Here is a 6000-nt window from a genome sequence, read left to right on the forward strand (position 1 = left end):
TTGACCCTATGCTTTCTTTTAGCAGTTGCTAAGTTTCTTGTTTAATTCCTCTCTTTGATCCACACTGATTTGACTTTTGTAAAGATGAGAGAGAGGGATCTGTCTCATTCATTCTTCTACATACAGATATCCAGTCTTCCCAGCAGCCTATGTAACAAGACATATATTTTGGCAGTGCCCTCATTTACCCACTTAGTACAGAGGAGTCAGAGTCTTTGCACCTGCCAGGGAGGGAGCTGGTGGTGGGGAGCCATGAGCTCATAGTGTCCCAGGGAGCGCGGCTGTCCTGCCTTCTAGCCACTGCAGCTCAGCACCCTGGGGTGGACACAGGCACTGCTGCACACCCACACACCTCCCCCTGCAGTTGGGAGGGCCATTAGAAAACTCCACGCTGTCACCACTTATGGCTGAGCCTCAGCTGTAGAGGCCTGGGTAGCCACGTGCAGCCCAGGGACAATGACAGGGAAGGTGTGAGGGTCACAGCAGGGGAAGGTACAGCAGAGGTCCCAATCCCCAAAAGCCACCTATGGGCTGGCATCCTGCCTGAGAGCGTGCACAGGCAGCTCTGGGCTGTCCTGTGGAGGAGGGTGCTGAGGTGAGTCCACGTGGACCCTGTCCTACAGGCTCAAGCAGGAGAGGCCCTGCTCTGCACCTGCCCTGTGGTCCTCATGGGCCCGGCTGTGTGGTTTGAAGGTCAGGATTCCTACATGGGAAGGACACAAGAGGAGACACAGCACGTGATACCAATGAAGCCCACGTCCACATCCACAGTCAATGATACCCTCCTTACAGGAGACAAGCAGGTAAGAAAGGACGCTGTTCAACTGGCGGGGATGGGTGAGCCCACCATCAGGATGGCACAGAGCTGTCCAACAGGGACACAGGAAAGTCACTGACTCCCATGGGCTCTTTCTATGTGTCCTCCTCACCCAATTATGGTGAGTGGTGCCTGTGGCCACAGTTCTGACACCACAAGGGTCTAGTGGTCACCAGCCACCTGGACAGGCCAAGGTGCTCAGCAGAGTTGAGTAGGTTCTTATCCTACTCAGGAGGCTGTCACAAAATGCCACCACCAGGTGGCTCATGAACAGGAGATTTACTGCTCACAGCTTGGGAGCAGGAATGTCCATGGTCGGTGACTGAAGAGGTCCCTCCTTCTATGTCCTCATAGAACAAAAGGGGCAGGAGCACCTGTAGCTCCTCTCTGAGGGCAGTGACTCACTTATGATGGCCCTGCCCTCATGTCCCCACCACCCACAGGCCTCACTTCCTACAGTCACACTGTGATTTAAAAACAGGACCTAGAAGGGACCATAAATATCCTGTCTCTGGCCAGGGGCTGTAGTATGGGTACTGGAGACGGCTGGCCTCAGTTCCAGTTTGAGCTCAGCTGTGACACCAGGGCCTGTGGTCCTTCCCACTCTGCCCTCTTGAAAATGTCCCCCAGAAAAATAGAGCAATGGTATTCCTAGAGGAGCTTCTCTTAGGGCTCATTCCACGAAACAGGTGAACACAATTCAAGGGCTGGGCCTTATACACACAATGGTGTCCACCCATGATGGCTGTCTGTCCTAAACAGGCTGGATATACTCAGCCAGGAGGGGTACACAGAGACTTCTAGTGGCCTTTGCCGGGGCTAAGGGCTCTCTCCAGGTTCATAACTCCTGTGTGCACAGCTGCATTCAGCATCTGGGGTGAGCACAGCTAAGAAGCTCCAGCTCTGGCACACTCTCCAGGACCTGGGGCCACACCAGCTCCAGGGCTCGCCGTGCACGTGCCTGAGTTTGCTACAACCTCACCACACTTAGGGAATTCTTCAGGTGACCTGACCACGAGGGCTGTGGTGCACCAGGAGTAAACTGCCAGAAGACAACCCTGAGGTTGCTGAGCAAGACCTAAGGTCCAGCAGAGGAGAGGGCTCCTTACCACTCTGCACCTGAGCTCCCTGGGACAGCATCCCCTCCACATCCAGGGTCTGGGAAGCCATGAGAGATCCAGGTCTATGAGACACCTGCACTGGAGGTCAGCACCAGACCCCACCCCAGACACCTGCACTGGAGGTCAGTACCAGACCCCATCCAAAGATTTTGTGCTTCATTCTCAACAGGTGTTAACTAGGCAACCCCAGGGCTCAGGTGTATCAGAGGCAGATTCAGGAGACAGCTGATCTGGTGGGAAAGACACCTTGACAGCAGAGCAAGATGGCTGGGAGTCAAGCACTCAAAGCCCATAGACATCACAGCTCTTTTATTGCACCATTAGCTGCTGAAGGTGAAAAGTCACGTTTCTTTTTTCTTTCTGATTTCACAGCCCCTTGCTCTGTCTCCAGCTGAGCAGTTATACTTCAGTGACTCCCAGGAACGCCCTTCCCTTGGGTCCTGTCTCACTGTTGGAATCTACCTGGAGTTTCTTCATGGTCACTACTGGAATCATATCTTCTATTGACAGAGGACCTTTAGAGACACAGTGGGAAGTCGTTAGCTGCAGGGAGGACACACTGTCCACACCTTGCCCTGCTCCTCCCCTGGCTTCTCAGAACTCACCTGGGCTCTGTGTGGTCAGAGATTCAGCAGTCAAGGCTCACATCTGCAAAACCTCACAACTCAAGGTGACACTCCCACATGCCTAGGATCATTGCAGCCCCCAGAGCCAGTCCTGTGAGCTGCAGCTGCAATGGACACACTGTGTTAAGGACTCCAAGGAAGGGACTCAGACCAGGCCCAGACCTCAGCCCACCAGACAGTTCTGAGAGGGTGGGAGTTTCTTCTGCATGGGAACAGCACTGTTGGGACCCTGGACTGTGTTTAGTTTGGGGGAAGGACTGAGATGGTTACTTTGTTTCATGGTAATTAATGTAAATTCAGCAGCGAATCTGGCTCATGTCCATCACTCAGGGGAGGGCTCCTCTGGAGATGACACTTAAGGAAGATGGAACCTTTCATGCTCTACTTTTCTTTGGTGATTATTAATGGCCTAGTGACCTTCACATAGCATCTATTTCCTATGCACATGCATAATCTCCCAGCACCTTGAGAGGCCAGGAGTAGAATCTACCAATTTTGCTGTTAAAGGAGATCTGAGCCTAGAGCGCGTGCTGCTCAGGAGACACCACACAGATCCATCAGTGGAAATGGCAGGCAAACCCACATGCCTGAGGACTAATGGTCTGTTCACAAGGGCCAGGGTTCCTCACCCGCAAGGTGAGTTTTGTCCCCACGTCTCAAGCCCTCCCCAGCTACAGCAAGCAGGAGGGAGGCTCCCAGGCCAGAGCCAGCAGGAAAGCCCACACCTTTCTCCTCACCTAGGGCTTCCCTCAGTGAGGATGGTTCCAGATCCTTCTTGTTTACAGTTGATCCTGAGACCAAGGCAGTTACAGGAAACACTGAGACTCAGGGGAGGCTGGGCACGGTGGGCCTAGGCCTGAGTTCTCCTGTCCAATGAAAGGCCCCAAGGCAGGTGCAGTGCCCCCAAAGAAAGTCAGGATGTCACCCTTTCTCATGTTTCTTGATGGAAAATTACAAGCCTCTTGATCCAGGAGGAAGATGGGGGCTGAGGACATATCCTTCCCACACAGCTGACAGGCTGGTGCTGCCATTGGCATGCCTCCCTGGCCCAGTGTCACATGATGAGGGAGCCAGTCCACCACCCCCCCCCCCCAGGGAAACCTCTATGTCATCTGTCATGTGTGATGTCAGATTTCCAAACGAGTTCATTTGAAAATAAGATAAACCAAGAAACTATTTCCCATCTTACCTCGGCATTAGAGGGGCCTCTTCCTGTAGCAGGGCCCAGGAGGCCAGGAGGACACAGAGTACCTGTCAGCAAGCACATTGGTGGGGCTGCTCATGAATTCCTCAGGGAGTTGGCTCCATGTGGACACAGGACCAGAGTGGATGGAGGAGTTTGCTTCACCAGCCTGGACTGAGCTGCTGCTGGGCCACCGTCCTGGGCAGAAGAAGCCTGGAGAGGGAGGAGAGGACAGGAATAGGGCTCAGGTCCTCAGCTGTGCACTGAAGGACACTTGGGTCAGCCTGAAATGTTGAGTCCACAGATGGCCCTGGCCTATGAGCAGTGCTTTCCTGGATGCTCATGGCTCCCATTCCTCCTGGTGGCCCATACAAAGTTCCTAGTCCAGGGTGGAATTGCTGCTGAGATTCAGAGTTTAAATTTAGATGCCAGTGTTCACTGGTGCCCCATAGAGCCTCCTGAGTCAGAGTGGGGTTTCAGGGAGGTCGTGGAGAGGGCCCTCAACACACCTGCAGATAGGGTGAGTGGGAACCGTGTTCCTGTAGATGAGCCAGTGCAGAGCCAGAAGAAGAGCAGAGGGCCTGAGCATCTGGGTGCTGGTGCAGGGGGCCTGGGCTTAGACCAGCCTTCAGCCGTGGACCTGGGTAAGTCATGCAATCCTGTGTCCTGGGTCCTCTGCTCTGTCATTTGAGCACTGAAATGAGGCTCCTTATTGGTATCATGAGGCTGAAGGTAACCAGATGAAGGTAAAGCTTTAGCATAAAATGGCTGGCTCAGTGTAAATATGCATGGCCTTTCAATTTTAAATATCTGGGAGGAAAAGCCACACACTGGCTAGTGGCTTCCTCCAGGGAGGGAGTGGGTGGTTAAAGGCAGGAGAGGGGGAAAGCTCCTCTCCTCCACTGTTGGGTGGGTGATCTGCAGCTTCTGGGGAGCTTTTGCATCATGGCTTGTGATCCCCAAGTCGACCCTGTGACATGGTCCGAGTAGAGAGATTCCACAGCTGAGGACATTTGTATTTACAAAAAGGGACATGCCAGAAATAGCAGACCTGGGACAGGAATGCAGCTGCTTCCCTGAGGACAGAGACCACCAAATCCTGAGACCTCTAGTCACATCCTGGACCACTTTTAACCTCGAGCTCCCCCCATGCTCTTCCTCAAACATAATGACCAGGCATTTCTGCATGGAGAACAGCTGAAGAAGAGGTGGCTGAACACAAGGGCTCAGGTCCTTGACCAGCTCTGTCTCTATTATGGTTCAGTCCCTGACCCGAAATGAGTTGCACTTTACATCAAAGAAGCTCCTCTGGAGGACAAGACGAGATTCAGCTGTGAGGCCACACTTCAGCAAGTTCCCAGTGCCAGCTACCTTGTGGCGGACCTTCCTGGTGTTGAGGACAGCATTTTGCAGACCAGCATCCATCTGGCTCTCTAACTTAATCAGAACACAGGACATTCCAAACCAACTGTCACTGCCAAGAATCACTTCCTTCAACTGACAAGGCTGGGCAAGCAGCTCCTGGTGACTCCTCTATACGTGTCACTGGGCTGGAGTTTCTGTGGCTACTGAAATAGGTCTGTGGTCCTCACTGTGTCACTTAACCTGGATTGAGAGCTGTCTGTGCAGCCTGGACCAAGTCCTGCTATTGATGGACATGAGCTGTGGCTGCTCTAAGTGTGCCCTCCCTGCTCACTACTTCCTCACCATGGGTGTGCCTGCACACTCTCATCCCTCCTGAGACCCCTCAGTGGCAAGAGACACAGCCCAGTCTTCTCCCGGAGGGACCCCTCAGCAGTGTGATACCTCAGCCAAGGCATGTCCTTGAGGAGCAGCCAGGTCCTCTGTTCCTCTTCACAGAATGTCTCTCCTCCCATATGGTGGGACTGTCTCTGATCCACACTCTTTGACTATTGAGTGTGAGTGGTCAAGAGGGTTGAGGATAAGACATTTAATTCTAGGCCAAAGCACTGCATGAATTTTCATAAAAACAAGAGATATCTGGTTCTTCTGTTATTTGCTCAAAACATTTTAATTTCTTGATTTGTTGAAAGATATGGTATAACATCTACATAAATCTAGATAGAAATCATCATCCAGAATGACAAAGCAGAAAACTGGACACATGGAATTATGTAACATTAATATGAAAATAAATAATAATGTTTATGATATACTATTAACTTATGCGTACATTCCTGGAATGATGGCAGTAAATGATGTTAATGGAGCTTGGGCATGGCACCTGTAATC

This window comes from Marmota flaviventris, assembly GCF_047511675.1.
Source record: "Marmota flaviventris isolate mMarFla1 chromosome 5 unlocalized genomic scaffold, mMarFla1.hap1 SUPER_5_unloc_1, whole genome shotgun sequence".
NCBI classification, from domain to species: domain Eukaryota; kingdom Metazoa; phylum Chordata; class Mammalia; order Rodentia; family Sciuridae; genus Marmota; species Marmota flaviventris.